Raw genomic sequence first — 18,322 nt, forward strand, 5'->3', positions numbered from 1 at the left:
TCTCTATGAGTGGTGTTTTAAGACACACTCTTCGGACTCGGCTATAAAGAATGTGCGCCATATCATTGACCTAATATGAATCCGGGTGCACTCATTGATATGAGATAAGTCTCCCTTGCCCCTTCTGGAATGTTTGTGGAACAATTGTATATTACGAAAGCGTACAGCTTCTATTTGGAGGCTATGTAAATGCTTAGTTTAAATGAAAAATAAAATTAGTACTAATCAAATCTGATATGCAATTTTCAGATTTAGTTTGAAATCTTCAATATCCATAAATAAACAGAACCACTACAGAACACAAATATCATACTGCAGTCAGGGACGTACGCAGTGGGTGCCCCCCACACACCTTTGAAACATTTTTCCTCCAAAAATTCATATTTCTTCTAGAGTTTAACTTAATCTATTCTCTGATATTTTTACGACCCTGCAAAAATTCGGATCCGTTAGTCATTACAAAGTAATATAAACAAAAATAACTACTTATATTACTCCTTACTAAGTTACGAGTACGGTGGCAAAGAGCGTGTTTGTCCGACTACAAATCCGAGGGTACTTTTCGTTAAAAACAAAGAACAGTTGATGGTGCGCATGTAAGCGTATAAACAGTCCTTAATGTTCGCACGCGTGGCCTAGTGTGTAGTATGTTCGGCTACAAATCAGAAGTTCGCATAATAAAATCCAACAGAGGATGAATATAATAAAAATATGAAGTGTGTCGAAATTCAAAACAAAGTCCAATTCAAATGTTCTAAAAATAGAACATATGTTTTTTAGCTTATTTTGAACTTCTAGTGGCCAAAATATAACTAGTTATTCTAGTGGTCGCGGAATAACTAGTTATTCAGTGCGATATGCCCTTGTTAAAATAATTTGTTAGTAGGGGGTTTTGTAAATAGTTACGACTACCTATGAGTACTATAAAAACCTATTATTTAGAAAGGATTTTGTGCCAGCCTACTAAGACCCGTTTTTTAAGGCGTTTTGGGTTGCCAACTCTAGTTCGAAAACTAGTGAACCAATCGTCATATATATTTTTTTGGCTTATTTAGAAAATAAAGTATAGTCCTTCATCGATCTTTTTATACCTTCAGCATTTATGCTAACGAGGGTAAGTAAATAAACTTTCATACGGGCAAAATGTGCCTCATCGAAATGATGGTTTTAGACCCCAAGTTTATTTGGACGAAATGTGTTTCAGACAGTTTGGAGTCGATTTAGCAATTTCAGCCCGTCTGTCTGTCTGCTGGCTGGTGCGCACGATAACTCTCGAAAGGATGAACCGATTTGGTCTAAAAGTTGGCTATCGCAATATTTTTCCAAACATAGTTTAAAGTTCGAAAATGTTCTGAAAATTTGTGCGCACGATAACTCTTGAAGAAAGTAACCGACTTGGTCCATACTTTGCACATCGTGAAATTTCTACCAAACTTAGATGAGGTTCTAACATGGACTCTATCGGTCCACGCCTTCGGGTATCTCCCACACAAAATTTCGGAAAAGTTCAGTTTAGGACATGCTCTCGAATCGTTTTGATTTTTGATGTAGCCACTTGTATTCACGGCCCTCTATACAACGATACAAGTTTAATCAGGGGCAAGCCCATACTTCTTGACAAAATAGCCTGAAAGTTGCAAAAAACCCCTATGACACCGTGTGTAGTTGTTGGAGCGCAGCATAACTCTACAACGGATCTGCCGATTCAGACCAACATTTGGCATTCGCAATATTTTGTGCAAATTTAGTTTAAGTTCGAAGATAAGCCATATCCGTCCACTGCTTCAGGTACCTCCTCCACAAAAGTTCAAAAATGTTTGGGAAACTGTGCGTACCACAACTCTTGAAGGGAGTGACCGATTTAGTCCATACTTTACACATCCTAATATATCTGCCAGGTATAGATCAGTTTCGAATATGGACTATATTTGTCCACTCCTTCGGGTACCTCCTACACAAAATTTCGGATAAGTTCACTTTAAGACCAGCTCTCGAATCTCTTTGAGTTTTGTTGAAGCAACTTCCATTCACTGACCCCCTTTACGATGGTACAATTTTTTCAGGTGCAAGTAAATACTTTCTGAGAAAGTAGCCCGAAAGTTGTAAAAATCCCTATGACACCATGTGTAGTGGCTGGAGCGCACTATAGCACTCGAACTGGTCAACGGATTTGGTCCAAAATTTGGCTCACAGTTTCAATTCACATAGGCTAAGGGTATATCTCTGTCGGCAAAGCCAACTGATACTGTTTTACTTGTTTAATATTAGTTTTAATGGAGGGTACAATTAAATTTGACATTCCGTTTGTAACACATCGATATATATTCTTGACTAGGGTAAAATTCTAAGTCGAAATAACCATGTCCGTCTGTCCGTCCTTCCGTCTGTTAAAGTCAAGATACAGCTCGCAATTTTTAAGATAGATCATTGTAATTTCGTATAGAAGTTTGTATTACTCCTAGGCTGTCTGGTATTGCAAATGGGCTATATCGGTCCACGTTTTGTTATATCCCCATAGAACGGTGCCGCACGATTTTCGGTATTTTGAAAGTTTTAGCCTCATTATCACACCGTAATGGCTGACATTTTTTTATTAGTCTTCGTTTGGGTATAAATCTTTCCGCAAGATATTTGTCGGTATGGTTCCACGCCTTCATATAGCCCCCTTAGAGTGATACCTCCCGATTTTCGGTGTTTTGAAGGTTGCGGCCTCTATATTCCTCAGAAATGGCTGAAATTTGGCATTTATAAAACTTTCCCCCAGAGACTTGTTGGTACAGGTCCACACCTTAATATAGCCCCCATAGAACGGTACCTCCCTATTTCCGGTATTTTGAAGGTTGTGGCCTCAATATTCCACCGAAATGGCTGAAATTTGGTATTTAGTCTTCATTTGGGGTATTAAAAGTTCCATATGAAGTTTGTAGGTATATATCCACGGCTTCATATAGCCCCTATAGAACGGTACCATCAGATTTTCGGGTTTTTGGAGGTTTTAGCTTTATTACCACCCCGAAATGTCTGAAATTTGGTACTTAGTCTGAGTTCGGGGTATACAACTTTATAACAGAAATTTGTTGGTATAGGTCCACGCCTTCATATAGCCCCCATAGAACTGTACACATCGAAATGGTTGAAATTTGGTAATAGTCTTCGTTAGGGGTATAAAACTTTCTCCCAGAAGTTTGTATAGGTCCTCGCCTTCATATGGCCCCCTTAGAACGGTACCTCTACATTTTCGGTAATTTGAAGGTTTGGGCCTCATCATCACAGCCTCATTATATTATATATCGATATATCCCCTATAGAACGGCACTTCCCGATTTTCGTAATTCTGAGAGATGTGAAGTCAGCCGACCAAAAGACTGAAATTTGTTATTTAGTCTTCCATGGGGTTATAAAATATTACAGAAGCGTACCTCTTGATTTTCGGTATTTTGTAGGTTTTACCGAAATATCGGAAATTTTGTATTTAGTCTTCTTTGAGTCTTAAAACTTTCCGCCAGAAATTTGTAGGTATAGATCGACGTTTTAATATAGCCCCCATGCAACGGTACCTCCCGAATTTCGGTATTTTGAAGGTTAGCCACATTGTTTTACCGAACTTCCTGAAATTTGGTATTTAGTCTTCTTCATAAACGAAAGGAAACTAATTCTTCCATTTTAATTCAATATAACTCATGGTGGAGGGTATAACAAGTTCGGCCTGGCCAAACTTAACGCCGTTCTTGGTCATAAAGCGGGCAAAATATTATTACAATTTTTCTACGTTTCTAAAATTTACAAGTGGGGGTAACCCCTTAACAATTACACAACATTGTTAACTATAACCGATTTCGACTATCGCTCGTTTCCATAAAGAGCGGTATAACTCAACAAATTGATTTTGTAGAAAACGCATTTTAAGTTCACTATTGAATGTTGAGTTGGTTACTTAAATGAATAAATGTCGATGCAAGATTAAAAACTTATTTTTTTGATTTGGCCAAACTTAATTTTAATTATCTCTCAATTCTTAATGTATCAAAATGAACTTTGAACAGAATATATTGCGCAGACAAGGGAATTTTTTGAGTAAATAAATGACCGTTGTCTATTTGAAGTGTCCAATGAGGCGTATTATATATTATTTAGCATCACAAATACGCAACATGAGCTAATAGATATGTGTAAGTATCATCGTACCAACGATGTATTCTATTGGAATATTAATGGCTTATGTGAAGCGCTCAGCGCCAAAACGACCTAACCCACATTCCCAAAAAATTCAAACAGACTATAAAGATCTAACCAGAAACTTTTGAAATAACAAATAAAAACAATGCCATATTGCATTGAATAACACTAGGTAATACTACCTTCTAAAATAATGCAATATGGAATTTTTTAGAATTTAAATTTTGTACACTTGCCCGTGTCTCCATTGTTGCCCATACCAAAAAAAGTGCAATTAAATAGTAAAAATAACAACTAATTTGTAAAATAAACTGCTACATATGGACAACTTATTCGGTTTAAATTAACTGGAAAGTTATTTATTTATTTTGTTTTCACTTTTTCCTAAAAGTAAATATTGCATAAATTTAGCAGAAACTTAACTCAAGAGAAACAAAAACAAAGACAGAAATACACTTTATAATTTAATTAGTCAACTATTTATTTACGCATAAATAATTTTCCAATGAATTGATATTTTGCATTAGTTTTTTTGTATTATTGCATTTTATGTATTGAGGAGGAGTATATTTTAAAGTAGTTCGTAAATTTAGTAAAACTGAATCGGTTAGTTGAAATCAGAATGTAATCAGTTAAATAGCATTAAGTTGAGGGCGGGCCGAACTTCTTAAACCCTCCAGAATGAAATATTCGGAACTAAAATGGAATAATTAGTCTTCTTTCAGCAGTGGAATTCTGTAACTCATTTTCGAGTTACCGACAAAAATCGGTTAAACTAAATTGTTTATAATTTTGGAAAATATACGACATTTTTCGATAAAAAAAGCGACTAAAATGTAGTAGTCGTTAAGTTCTACCGATATCAACAGTGTTGTCAACTCGAATTAAAACTTTATTACTTAATTTAATTAAAGCTTTTCATTCATAATTTTTAGTTTTAATTTATATTAGGAAGTTTTCTGAATCCCAATCCAGCAAAAATGCTCACTACAAAACCCCCTACTAACCCATTATTTTTACAAGGGCATGTCGCTCGAGATGGGTAGTTATTTTGTGACTACTTTTAGATGTAGTTAAATAAGTAGTCGTGAAGAACTCGTGACTACTTTTATAACTACTTCTGTAAGTAGTCACAAAATAACTACTTATTTTGCGCGACATGCCCTTGTTAAAACAATGCGTTAATAGGGGGTTTTGAACTGAGTATTTTTGCTGGGGACTACTATTCAGCAGGAGAAAAGGAATAAGAAACCCGCCTGTTTTAGAAAACTCTAAACATCAGTAACTTTTAATGGAATCCCTTTGTTAAGTGCCCTTACACTGCACTGTTAACATTCATGCACTCACATATATAATATTATTAAATCGTTAAAATTGCCACCAGTTATTCTAAGTATAGCTCGTATGTATATCACAAACATCCGTTACTCTCAACATCCAGCATAGCTGTCATGCCAAACATGAAAAAGCTTTATAACTATCTACAAAAAATTAAATCAACGTCTATTTGAACAAAAATCTTTGGTTGAATAGCCAAGTTGGTGACTTATTTAAAAAGTTTGTAAAGATATTCTTCCCTTTATGCTCAGGCCACTGACACTGTATAGCATTGCACATGAATGAGTGTTCTACACAAAGAATGCATGGCATCAGTCCATTTAGTCAATTTTTCACACTAAGGGAAAGTGAAAAGATTAAATCATTTCTTGGGCTTGGCATTACATATAATTTATTTTTAAATATCTATTGATATGCCCTCTTATCTTGACAGAAAAAAATTCACAGATATTGGGTGAGAGATTATGTTATTTGTCAGGAATTTGGAATTTGCAACTTTGGAATTTTTTAATCGACATTCTTTGACAGCCGACAAAGCCACAAAACCAAAACGCCAAAGTTTGGCTCTGAATATTAACATTTTACTTATGCTGCCTGGGGATGTGGTAACGTATTGTGTGGCTTCGGACCGAAATGGTTTATGTGGGTTCGGCTGGAACTCTCCAAGGAACGAATAAAAGTCACATTAATAATCGAGAGTGTAAACTTTCTTAAAAAGATTTGTAATGTATGGAGAACATGGGAATGATAAAATATGGAAATCAACATGCTTGAGAATTTGATTATTTATGCCGAAGTAACAAACATACATACACATGTTTGCCCCCTTTCAATATGTTGATTGGGTACGAAATAATCCACAAGTATACATATTTACAATATGCAAATTTTGTTAATGCCCGAAAATAGACTTGTTTCCTATAACTCTTCTCATTCCTTTTACTTTTCTTCTTTTATTTCTTCTTGTTTTTACAGACACAGAACATTACCTCCGAACAAGGTATGTATGTACATATTGTATGCAATAAATTTATTTACTTGAATATATTCAGACGTATATATTTGTTCGCTATTTACCCAAAAAGGCAACAACACAGAAACGGTATTAGCAACGAAGAAGCCTAATAATAATAGACTGACACTATATTATTATACTTTTTCGGCAATTAATGGCAATAAAAGTATTAATAAGACTTTATCGTAAATTGTATAAAGTTTTCGCCTCACTTCACATGTTAGCATAATAAGTAGCAAACTCTGCAGTTCTCGACATCTGTATACATTTAGGATTCAACGTGCGCTAATATACATATAAGCAAATGTTCATTAACTAGAAATTTCCGCATTATTATGCCAATAAAGTGTTTATTTATTGATATCGATACGCTTATTGCGCATGAAAGTCTGACAAATGTAAAATTTTAATTTTGTATTTACTATACAAAATACATACATGTTCCGAACAATGTTTTCTTCAGATATCCATAGTTAGAATACTCTGAGCTTAGTTAAAAGAAGATATCTTAACTTCAAACATGTATTTTTAAAATATAACTTTAAAATGTAAACCATATTTAGCTTGATTCCGAGAGACGGTCACTTCGGAAGCCACAGAGAAAACGGATTTTCAACATAATTTTCATAATGAACTATCGGTCACGCCATAGTTAGCAACTCAGCAAAAATTTGGATCCGTTAATCATTATGTAACCTATTACAAAGTAATGTATATTAAAATAACTACTTATATTACTCATTACTATGTTATGAGTACGGTGGCACAGAGCTTGTGTGTCCGACTACAAATCCGAGGGTTGTGTGTTCAACGCCCACCTCCGGCCGTGTGTTTTTTTTTGTTAAAAGAAAAAAACAAAGAACAGTTGGTGGTGCACATGTAGTCATTAAACAGAAGAAGTTCGTGTCTTCAAATCCGGGAGAGGGCGATGTAAAAAAATAAAATAAAAAATATAAAATATAAAAATTGAAATATTTTTTTTTAACTTATTGCTTATTTTTCAACTTCCAGTGACCATGAAATAACTAGTTATTCTAGTGGTTATATTGGTCATAGTATAACCAGTGATTAAGTGCGACATGCCCTTGTTAAAATAATGGGTTAGTACTATAAAGTACCATAAAACCCCATTATTTTGGGAGGAGTTTTGTGCTGGGAATTATCACAATTATAACACTGTGGCACAAATTGGAACGTGAGGTCTGGACAGTGGAGAATTCCTTTTGGGATGGAAGCCCTTGGTGAAAATTAAGGAAAGAGGAAAATTTTGCTAAAGGTTAACAGGGTGTTTTTGTGCCTTTGTGCTTGCCTGTCACACGAACCGTTCGTACTAAAACGTATACGTTCAAAATTTGGTTCTTGTAAAATTTTACGAACCATTCGTTTTTATCTGAAAGTCCCAATTTACATTGGGCGAGTTTACTTGCAGCAATTGTCATTTTGTAGGAGAGAGAGGTGAGGCATATGGTAACCCTTTGCCTCTCAGCACCCTCTCTCACCTACAAACTGACAATTGCCGCAAGTAAACTCGCCTAATGTAAATTTGGACAAAGCTTTCGTCTATTTTATAAAAGCTTTTATATTTCAGGGTTTCCATGATACTTATTTTGTGAATTTTGCATAGGCATCTGCACGTAAAATGTGTTACTTGATGGCAACCCCGATACACAGATGTCAAACAAAAAATAAGAAAAAAATGTAATCAAATTTGTCCAAAAATAATTGTGATAATATGAAGAAACGGATGTACGCGTGTGCTTCTATGGAAATAAATAAAATTGCATTCCCTTCCAGTTTTCGTGTGTTTTGTGCCATTAATTACTCAAATTATTTAATTTTCTTTCAAAACGATGGGTCTTTTCCATTCGTTTATTTTTGACGTATTCGTTCGTCTGATTTTGTTACGAATACCAAACAAATTACGAAAATAAAAAGCTTTCATTTGTTTGTCACACGAATACAAACGTCAACCGCTACGAAAACCAAATTGTGTCTTCGTTCATGAAATCGACGAACGAATGGGCAAAAACTTTTTACAAAAACACGCTGTAAGATTCTGAGTTATGGCGTGATGCTTTTTTTGTGCCAAGCCCCATTGTGGAGTCGCTCGTTCGCATAAATATCGGCCAAAAATCCACATATTGGAAATTGGGACAACTGAGCGTCTAAATATATCTAGTAGTTGACCATTTATGGTATCAATTCAAAACTCAGAAGGTCTTCTAAAATATTAGGCACATTTGTTGAAATTGCCCCGATCAAAGCTGGGATATTTACGTTTTCAATTAAAATCGAATAGATTGAAAATAAGGGAAAACAGCACTATGCTGGGTCGTGCCGAAATTTTTATACCCTCCGTCATAAATTATATTGAATCCAGATTTTAGCCATTTTGGATGGATAATGTGGCTTAAATTTGAGAAATACGAAAATCGGCCGGGCTTTTTCTAAACGTATCAATTCTGTACAGAAATATTTAAGAACGCCAACGGAGTCTAATAACATTTTGGTTTTGCTGGAATGTTTCAATCCCACAACGAAGATGTGGTAATGTGGCTAAAATGTGGTAATGTGGCTAAAATGTTTCAAAATCCCAATATTGGGAGGTAACTTTCTATGAAGGCTATATCAAAACGTGGGCCTAAAAAGAAAATGTCATCTGTTTCCGTTGAAAAATGCGGTTAAATTCTTGAAAATAAATCGGGTGGTGCCTTTTTAATAGTTGCTATATCAAAAAGTGGACATGCAACGACCATCACTGCGGGAATATTTTAATCTCCCAATGAAGACTAAAAATCTGAAAAATTCCATTTGAATTTGCACAGTCAATAATTGTACACTTTGATTTTCTTTTATTTTTTTTTATTGAATAATTATGAATTGTTTATAAAACTATAATCAATTACAATTTGTTTGTGCTCTATTCCAAAAGTAAAAAGAATTTGTGTTGTGTTGTCCTTTGAACTATAGTGAATATTACAGAATAATTTAAAAAAACAGTAATTTTTTTTATTCATTTTCTCGTTGGAGTTGAGCTTCATGATCGAAAATGTTTGGAAGTGAAAAAGGAAAGCCGAAGATTTGAACTCACACAACCACCAAAATATGTGACCTGGTTTCGCTGTTGGCTTAGGCAGCTCATCATACATATTGGCTGTGGAGTGGCTTCTCTGTCAACGAACTTAAATTTTTCAAATGCAATGAATTTCAAAGAGATGGATATTTATCCGTTGAATCTGTATGTTTTCCATGACAAACGCTTTTTAGCGCAGCCTTTGGAAGTTATGAGTTTGGATTAGAACGCTAACAAGTCATGATAACATTTTTCCTATATTTTTCGAGGATTTGGATTCAAATCCCAGCCGGGATTAGCTGGCGTTTTATTTTTGAATTTTACCTGTTAGGGCGAATATCAATTTAATTTTTATTAATTTTCTCCTTGGAGTTGAGCTTGATGATCGAAGATTTTTGGAAGAGAAAAGGGAAGGCCAAAGATTCGAAACCACACCACCACCAATTTTTTCCCTAGAAAATTTATAGTTTTCGATATATGTATATATGTAAGCAGATTTCTGTGAAAACCACAGAAAAAATATATTTAATAATAAATTCCCATATCCCCAAGAATTTAGAAATATTATGGAAATTCCCTCCCGGGAAATTCCAGTGCAGGAGTTTTCGTTTAAATCCCAGTATACCCCCCAAATAAATATTGTGAAATTCTTGTGTTTGAATTCTCAACAAGCACATGAATGAAAAGTTTGGTGTTTTTCTTTTTTTGGAAGAGCTTAAGATAAAATATTCAAGGCTCGATATCCAGAATATAGTTTTATTAACTTACTTGCTAAAAATCCCATACAAAATATATGTATATGTTTACGTCTCGTCAATAGTATCCAGCATTATTTTATTTATAGTATTTATAGTATCCCATTATTTTAACATCACCCACTGAATAACTAGTTATTCTATAATTACTAGAATAACTTATTATTCTTTGTCCACTAGATTTGAAAAAGAGCTAAAAAACATGTTATATTTTTGTAACAGTTGAGGTTGAATTTCAATTTCAACACACTTCATATTACTATTTTATTTTACTTTGCTCACGGCTGGATTCGATCATGCTGGACACATTACACACTGTGTTACACTTAGGGACATTAAGGGTTGTTAACCCAATCCCTGCGGAAGATTTTGGAAATAAATTTTAAATTTTCACTTTATCGTGTTTTTAGGGCATGAAGTGGAATGACTGAAACATAAGAACAAATCGACCGCGGAATTCCTTTACAGTTAGAAAAATTCTAATATTAATATAAATATGTTCAATTTGTGGATTTGTAACTCTATAGAGAAAAGGACTACAAGCTTTAAAAGTGGTACCATATGGTACCACCGCAGTGATTGGCTTAAACGCTAACATGTGCACCATCAACTGTTTTTATTTTGTTAACAAAAACTCGCGTGCCGACGGTGAGCGTTGAACACACAACCCTAGGATTTGTTGTTGGACACACACGCTCTGTAGTTTTGCTTTGCTACATTACTTTGTACTGGATTACATAATGACTAACGGATCCGTATTATTTGCTAGGTAATAGTTGATAGCTCTAGAGGAACAAAAATAATGACAATAAAGTTTATGGAAACTTTTTGTTTTCTCTGAAATGATGGTTATATCGATATTTACATTTCGTACCAATCTTTGTGTACATATTTTTTGTATTCTTTGCTAACAAAAATTTCTACCATAAAAACCTGATAATCACTCTCTTAAGTTCAAAAGTTCAACAACAAACTTCCATTGACACTTTCTGGCGATTAATGACTTTACTCTGCAGCACTTCCTTAATGTGTAAAGCCAGAATGTTAAATTTGCATTCTAAAATCTGTGCCAAATCTTTGACAGACAACTTATTATCCAACCTTCAGTACATCAGCTCACATCTATGATTGATTGTTGTATTTATCTGGAAAGGTTATGAAGTCTTTACATCACCAGCTCCGCTTTTCTGCAACAAACTTTTGCGAACTGTTAACATGTTGGCAAGATCTAAATTCTGGAAAAAGTTTTAAAAAGAAATTCGAAGAACTAACTTCCTCTTTTTGGCGAAGCGGTTTATTCAATTTGAATGAACTTTTATTGTTTATGCCTAAATGTAAATTAACCTTTTTGCTGTAACGGAGTGAGTGTTTGTAGTACACGGTGAAACACACACAACTACACAAATGATCATTTGCTAATGTTATTTATGAGTTTGTGAAGAACTCAATTCTTGTGCAAATGTTGAAGGCAAACGAAAAGTTATGATGTGTATCTGAGCAGATGATACGCACACACATAGACACACTTCCATATGTAATAAACAGTTATTAACACTAAAACAGAAATACGTAAAGAAGACCCTCTACCATTTGGTAGAGCACAACCTACCCACCTATAGACGAAACTAATGGTTCTACCACCGCGCTTGACATGCAAGGGTACTTCAAACGAATAACCCAGTGCAGACAAAGTGAACCCCTGCAAAATGGAAAATTTTTCTTTTACATACATACATACTTACCTACAAAGAAGTTTTCAATACCAATACATACATACGACATACATTCTTATGTAAATTTAAGTAAGTAGAGGTGAGTCTGTATGTAGATACAATTGCGTTGTGTTTTCATAACTGTTGATCATGATAAATATTCTGAAATAAAATTGTGCCGAGAAAAAAAAAGTTTCACCATAACTTTTGAAATTGCTCAACCGTTTTCTTACCAAGGTCTGTAATATAAACGAAAATTTTGCTAAAGAGTAAGTTAGGCAAATAATTTAAATGTTCGATACTGCCAAAAAATTGTACAGTGGTCTCTGTCTTGAAATTGAAAAATTTTAATTAAAATTGTTGAAAATTATTGTTCTGTTCCAGAACCTTGCAAACATATATCCACAGCTGTGGTCAAAGGATGACATTAATATCTGCCATAGAAGTTGTATTGATTGATGTACGGTGAAAACACTGTGCGAAAGTATTTTATTATAATAATGCTGTGAGGCACTTTTCATTCTCACGCATATTGGCTTGTCAATTTTAAAAATGATGAATACATTGTTGATGTTTTCCACGGCTACTTTTAGCGTTGCTAAACTCTTAGGGAGAAATAAACGTTGAAAAATGATTGATTTTTCACAGAAAAAAATTGTTTCCTTTCAATGAAATCTGATTTCTGATTACGGTACAAAAAGTAATACCAATTGAAATGAGAACTATTCAAATAATTCAGAAGACAAAAAGTATTATGCCCTGTCAAAATAGACATTTAAATAGCAAAAATTTCCACAAAGCTGAATTTTAGTGGAGCGCTAGGGTTCACCATTAGAAGCAACGTCCTATAAGTCCCCATCGTTATTTAGGGTCCAAGGTCAAATTTTAAGGGGTTTTTAGGTTTCGGGTTTATTTTTTGAAAACGATTGGTATAATCAAAAAGTGACTAGAGTAAATATTGTAGACAGAAAAATGATCTACAAGTTTGGTCATTACAATTGTTTTCCTAAAAGGAAATATTCTTGTGATATAGCGGTTCTAAAAACACATTATTTCTATGCACATATTCACGAACCGGCTAAAATAACCGAGGTAACGGGTTCTGGCCCCTCAAAATATATATGTTCCCTTGAAGAGCGCAATTATACCTATCTTTAAAAAATCGAACAAAATTGGAGGGTCTTTAGTAGAGTTATTCTAAATAAATCGCGATTAAAGTTGACATTTTTAAGGGTTTTAACGATTTTGCTTGGAAACCGCAAGTCATATTGAAATGGGACTAAAGAAAATGTTGTAGCTACATAAATTTTCTACAAGATATTCTTTTATTTTTCTTTAATTATATCTGAGAGATAGACGTTCAAATTAGAACAATGGATTGACTGTATCGCCTCCTTATAACAATGTCAAAACTGCAATTTCCCAACTTAAATTTATATACTCGTATCTGAAAAATAGTACAATAATAAAAAAAATTATGACATCCAATCTTATAGAGAATTTTCATAGCTACCACACATTCTTTAGTCCCATTTCGAAAGGATTAACGGTTTGATCTGAACCTCAATATCTCAAAAATGATAAAACCTAGGAAAATATCAATCAGCCAATCTTGTACAGAATTTTCACTGCTACTTGTTCTAATTTGAACTTCTATATCTCAATAACGGTAAAAACTACGTAGATATCATAAAAAAATCTTGTAGAAAATTTTCGTAGCTACAACATTTTCTTTAGTCACATTTCAATAAAATTTGCGGTTTCCAAGCAAAATCTTTGAAACCTAAAAAACTCTTAAAAATGTCAACTTGAATCGCGATTTATTTAAAAAGCGCTCCGGCGATTTTTTTTGTTTTTTGATTTTTCTCATCTATGAGCATTGTAGTTTCAGAATCCACAAAACCCAGGTGTAAGCACTTTCCATTTAAATTTGGTTCAAGAGCACCGTAAGGTGCTTACACCCGGGAAGTTTTTGCGGATTCTGAAATTAAATGTTCATAGATGAGAAAAATCAAAAAACAAAAAATCGTCGGATATCCACGAGAACAACTCAGATTACGACAGAACGTATATTCATTCTTAAAATTTTGGATGAAATATTACAGTTATAAAGGTAGGAAATCTTTAATACAACGACGGCGTTGCAGATTATAGTACTTGCTATTTTTTCTAGTAAGCGAAGCTTCTCTAAGCCTCATAAGTGGTACGTTAATAGTGTTAAGACGTGAAGGATTAAAAAATAATAATTTTACAATTCCCATAATACGCCAAAATATAAACCTATATTGATTACAAAAAATTTCTTACAAATTTTGACGTATTTACAAACATATTTTTTAAAATAATAGCGCTTATACATATTTAGTACGTGGATGTTTTCTATCCATGGAGAATCCAAAATACCATATAACAGTCACTGCTGAAGACTTCACATCGAGGGTGGTATCTTCCAATACCAAATTACAGCTCAACTTCTATGGGACCCCAATACTCCTAGTAGTTCATCAATATTAATGCTATGTGTCATTCACTTTGAAGAACTTTCAAGATTAAAAACATGCAAATTAAATTGGGTTGATATTAGCGGAATTCAGTTATGTATGTATATGATTTTTTAAGAAAACCAATTTATAAAACATTCCCATGTGTATTACAATGTTAAGATGTTGTTTGTTGGCTGTTAATACACGCACAAAATATGAGGCTGATTATCACTTCCATAATGTTATTTTACAAATGTTGACATGTTTTAAAATATATTTTTACGCGAAATGAACATTAATTCAATTGCAAAGATTTATTATCCTAACATAACTGTATGTGGCAGATGTTCAGTGAATTTTCCAATTTTAATAGGGTGGACCGTCGAATGGATTTGTCATGTAATATATGGAGTCATTTCAAATCATTTTTTATTCATAGAATTCCTAGAAATATTACTGTCCTTATAGTATTCGTATAGTTCTTGGATGAAATTTTTTGGAAAATGTTGTCAACCTTGCACCACATCCTTGTAATCGTCTATGGAAGTGTGTACGAGTTTGTCGAATGCTTTTCACAGAACAGCAGTACACAAATTGGCTCGTTCACTTTAGTAAATATTTGAAATATACATGACATTCCCTTACATACATACATACATATGTACATACGTGCCATTTGACACCATTTGTTTTACGTTTAGTATGAAGATAGAACTGAACAACTACAAGCATGAGTAATATGTACACGTTCTTTGTAATGTTGATGTGAACACAATTGTGTGAAAGTTGTAGAAGTATTCATAAAAAATACATAAATATTATGATCATCAAAAGTTAACGCTCAAGTGTTTGGAAATGTGAACCCCAGCGGTCTTTACGTCTGTGAACACAAACGGAAGATGCCACTAAGTCGAACTTTTATTTTATGAACATATTCATTTTAAAAATATTCATGTTTCAACATTTTAATATGTTGTAAGGTGACAGTCGTGAAGTCACATGTTCTCACATGTACATAAACAATTTGTTGTGTAATTTAAAATACTTTTATAAAATAAAGACTTATATAACATTTTTGAACTTTCGTTCATTATCTAGGGATGTATATCAGCCTTTTTGTAGAAAATTTACTTATGTATGTTGAAACTGAGGTAAGGGGTACTGTAACTCGCGAACAGTTGTGCTATACCATAACTTCTAATCGCATTTCGGTGAAATAAACTGTTTCCGATTGGTTTCTTAAAATAATAATGGAGGTGTATTAGCAATTCTCTGCTTGATTTAGAACCCAAAATGCCAAATTTTAAATTGGGGGATACACCAAAACGTAAACCTATATGGGTAATATTCATTTGAAAGATTTTTTAGTTATTGCTCCAATTCTGTTGGATATGGTTCATTTTTAAACATCTAAGGACTAATATATTATACTCTGTTCCAAATTTGAAACTTGTATCTAACATATTGTGATCTCTGTCTATTGAATATATATACTTTGTGGCAACATTGTATATAAAATCAACTAAAAAATAGCTTTACGTAACGCTACACAACATTTTTGACATTCATGATTTATACCGCTCGATTTCATTATTTTATTTTTAGGTATTTTTAGCTACATTTCCACTGTTCGAAGTGGTCAAAAAATTGTACACCAAACTTTTTAGACATAAGTCACCGTTTCGGTCCCGATTTCAATTGTTTGGACGTTATTATCATTTACGTTTTTAGACCGAATCAGCTATAATTTGGCATTTTGAGTTCAAAGAAGTCAAAAACGTTCTCCACCAAAAATTATGTACATTGTTATCCATTTTCTAATTCCCACATATAGCGGTACCGCCCGATTTCAGGTATTTTAGGAGTTTTTCCTACAGTTTCTGCCCAAATTGGATTTGATTTTGCATTTAGACTTTTCAGTGGTCAAGCAACTTCTCCACCAAAAATTGCGCACATAGGTCCAAGTTTTGGTAACTCAACCATAGAGTTCTGTAGGCATATTCTGAAACTTTTATCGATTTAAAAGCTGTTAACATTTCTTTTGTTTTTGTAACAACTTTTGACAACAAACATGATAGATAGATTTTATATTGTGATTTCAGTTTCTTTGTATTTTAAATCACAATTATGTTTTTGACAACAAACATAACAATCAGGTGGGCTTAGTGTCCAACTGTATAAACTGTGGGTACCAGCCAATTTGAATTATTTTGAAGTGTTTACAAACATATATTTTCGTTCTTAATCAGCTGGCATTTGCCTTTTAAGATTCCTATTGATCAGAAAACTTCCCACCACATATGTTCGTCCGATTAGAGGCATTTGGTGTACCAATCAGTCTATGTCCAATTTTGATGAAATTTGAATTTGGACTGGAAAAAAGTTTACCAAATTATATTGAAATCGGTTCAAATTTGGATACAGCTCCCAGATGTTTTCGCCCGAATTTATGTATTTGACGCATCAAACACAAAATTATGCAGGCTTTTTGATGCAATTTGGAAAATGTGATGCAATTTATTCTAAAACAATCGGCAAAATGTACTGAAATCGTGGTGCGCGACGTTGATCATTTCCTTACCGGTTTATTGAAAATTAATTGCTTATTACATGTCCTATAACATTATTTTGTTTCATTTAATGAAGTAAAACTTTACGTCACTTAGTCAAAGTTTCCAGTGGGGTTTTATCTTTAAGTTAATACAGATTGTGTCGATTTAGTTGGCCCAGCTCTTCGAGTTTTCTAGAGGACATAGATTTATGCAATAGATGTACATTTGTGAAATACTTTGAATATACAATTTTATTAGCCTTAAGTTATTTGGTATTGCAGTATTGGTCCGTTTAAAGCTTATGCACAAGGGTATGGTGTAGGGTATCACATATTCGTCCCCACTATAAGCTTAATCTGCTTGTTTCACTCTGCTTCAAGATATTTCCCTATTTCGAATTACATTTTATGTCAATAGCTATGGTAACAATTATATATAAGTATTTATTTTTAGACTCCAAGATCTATATATGCTAAGATCCTTAAATATTATCCTGAAAATAAGCATTTAAACCACTTAAAAAATCTTATGTGAACAAAAATCGTGTTCATACCAACGCGTCTAACATAAATACGTTAATATGTATAAATGTACCTACACATGTTATATAATGTATATATGTTGTATGACACACACAATATATTTTATTGCAATAAAAGATTTGAGAAAGCGCAATCAATCACTGACAGTGATTTTCATTTCAATTGCACCAGCTATTGCAATTACATTGCCATCAATTGTTGAATTCGTGTTCTGTGTTTTGTTCACAAACAACAAATGCACATTTGTTTTGTTTGTACTTATGAAAATAGTTTTGCTTTGTGTGTGTATGTGTTTGTGTGCGAAAGTTTATTTGCCAACGATTTATTGATTTTATTTCATTGCATTTATATATTTATTTATTTATTTGGCACTAAGGCAAATAAATGTTACGTCGATGCATTCCTGCAAGAGAAAATGCACAAATGTTGTTGATTTATGGCGATATTGTTATAGGCGTTCACATATTTACACTTAAAACAATCCGTAGACCGAGAGAGATACTCTAAAGAAATGACAAAACAAATGTCCAACAGGAGTGCACAAGAATGCTGTCCTGATGGCGACTCTGACACCTAAGGTATAATCATTAATCTCTGTCCAAAGACAAATGACCAGTGACAAACGATGTTCCAAAGCAATGCGGGGTCATTGTAGCCAATGACATTACAACAATGG

General features: G+C 33.5%; 1 protein-coding gene across 7 annotated transcripts in view; it reads left to right on the forward strand.

Annotated features, from left to right (window-relative positions):
* dpr12 (defective proboscis extension response 12) overlaps positions 1–18,322 on the forward strand; it is a 508,475-nt gene that overhangs the window by 220,526 nt on the left and 269,627 nt on the right. For 2 of the 7 annotated variants that reach the window (XM_073992337.1, XM_073992339.1), the window contains one exon: positions 6,490–6,514. The exons of the other annotated variants lie outside the window; for them this stretch is intronic. The gene's annotated coding sequence lies outside the window, so the exon portion shown is untranslated. The remainder of the gene's footprint in view (positions 1–6,489; positions 6,515–18,322) is intronic. 7 annotated transcript variants of the gene reach the window in all.

Source organism: Musca autumnalis, unplaced genomic scaffold (genome assembly GCF_047663935.1).
Source record: "Musca autumnalis isolate F117 unplaced genomic scaffold, ASM4766393v1 scaffold_5, whole genome shotgun sequence".
Lineage (NCBI taxonomy): Eukaryota > Metazoa > Arthropoda > Insecta > Diptera > Muscidae > Musca > Musca autumnalis.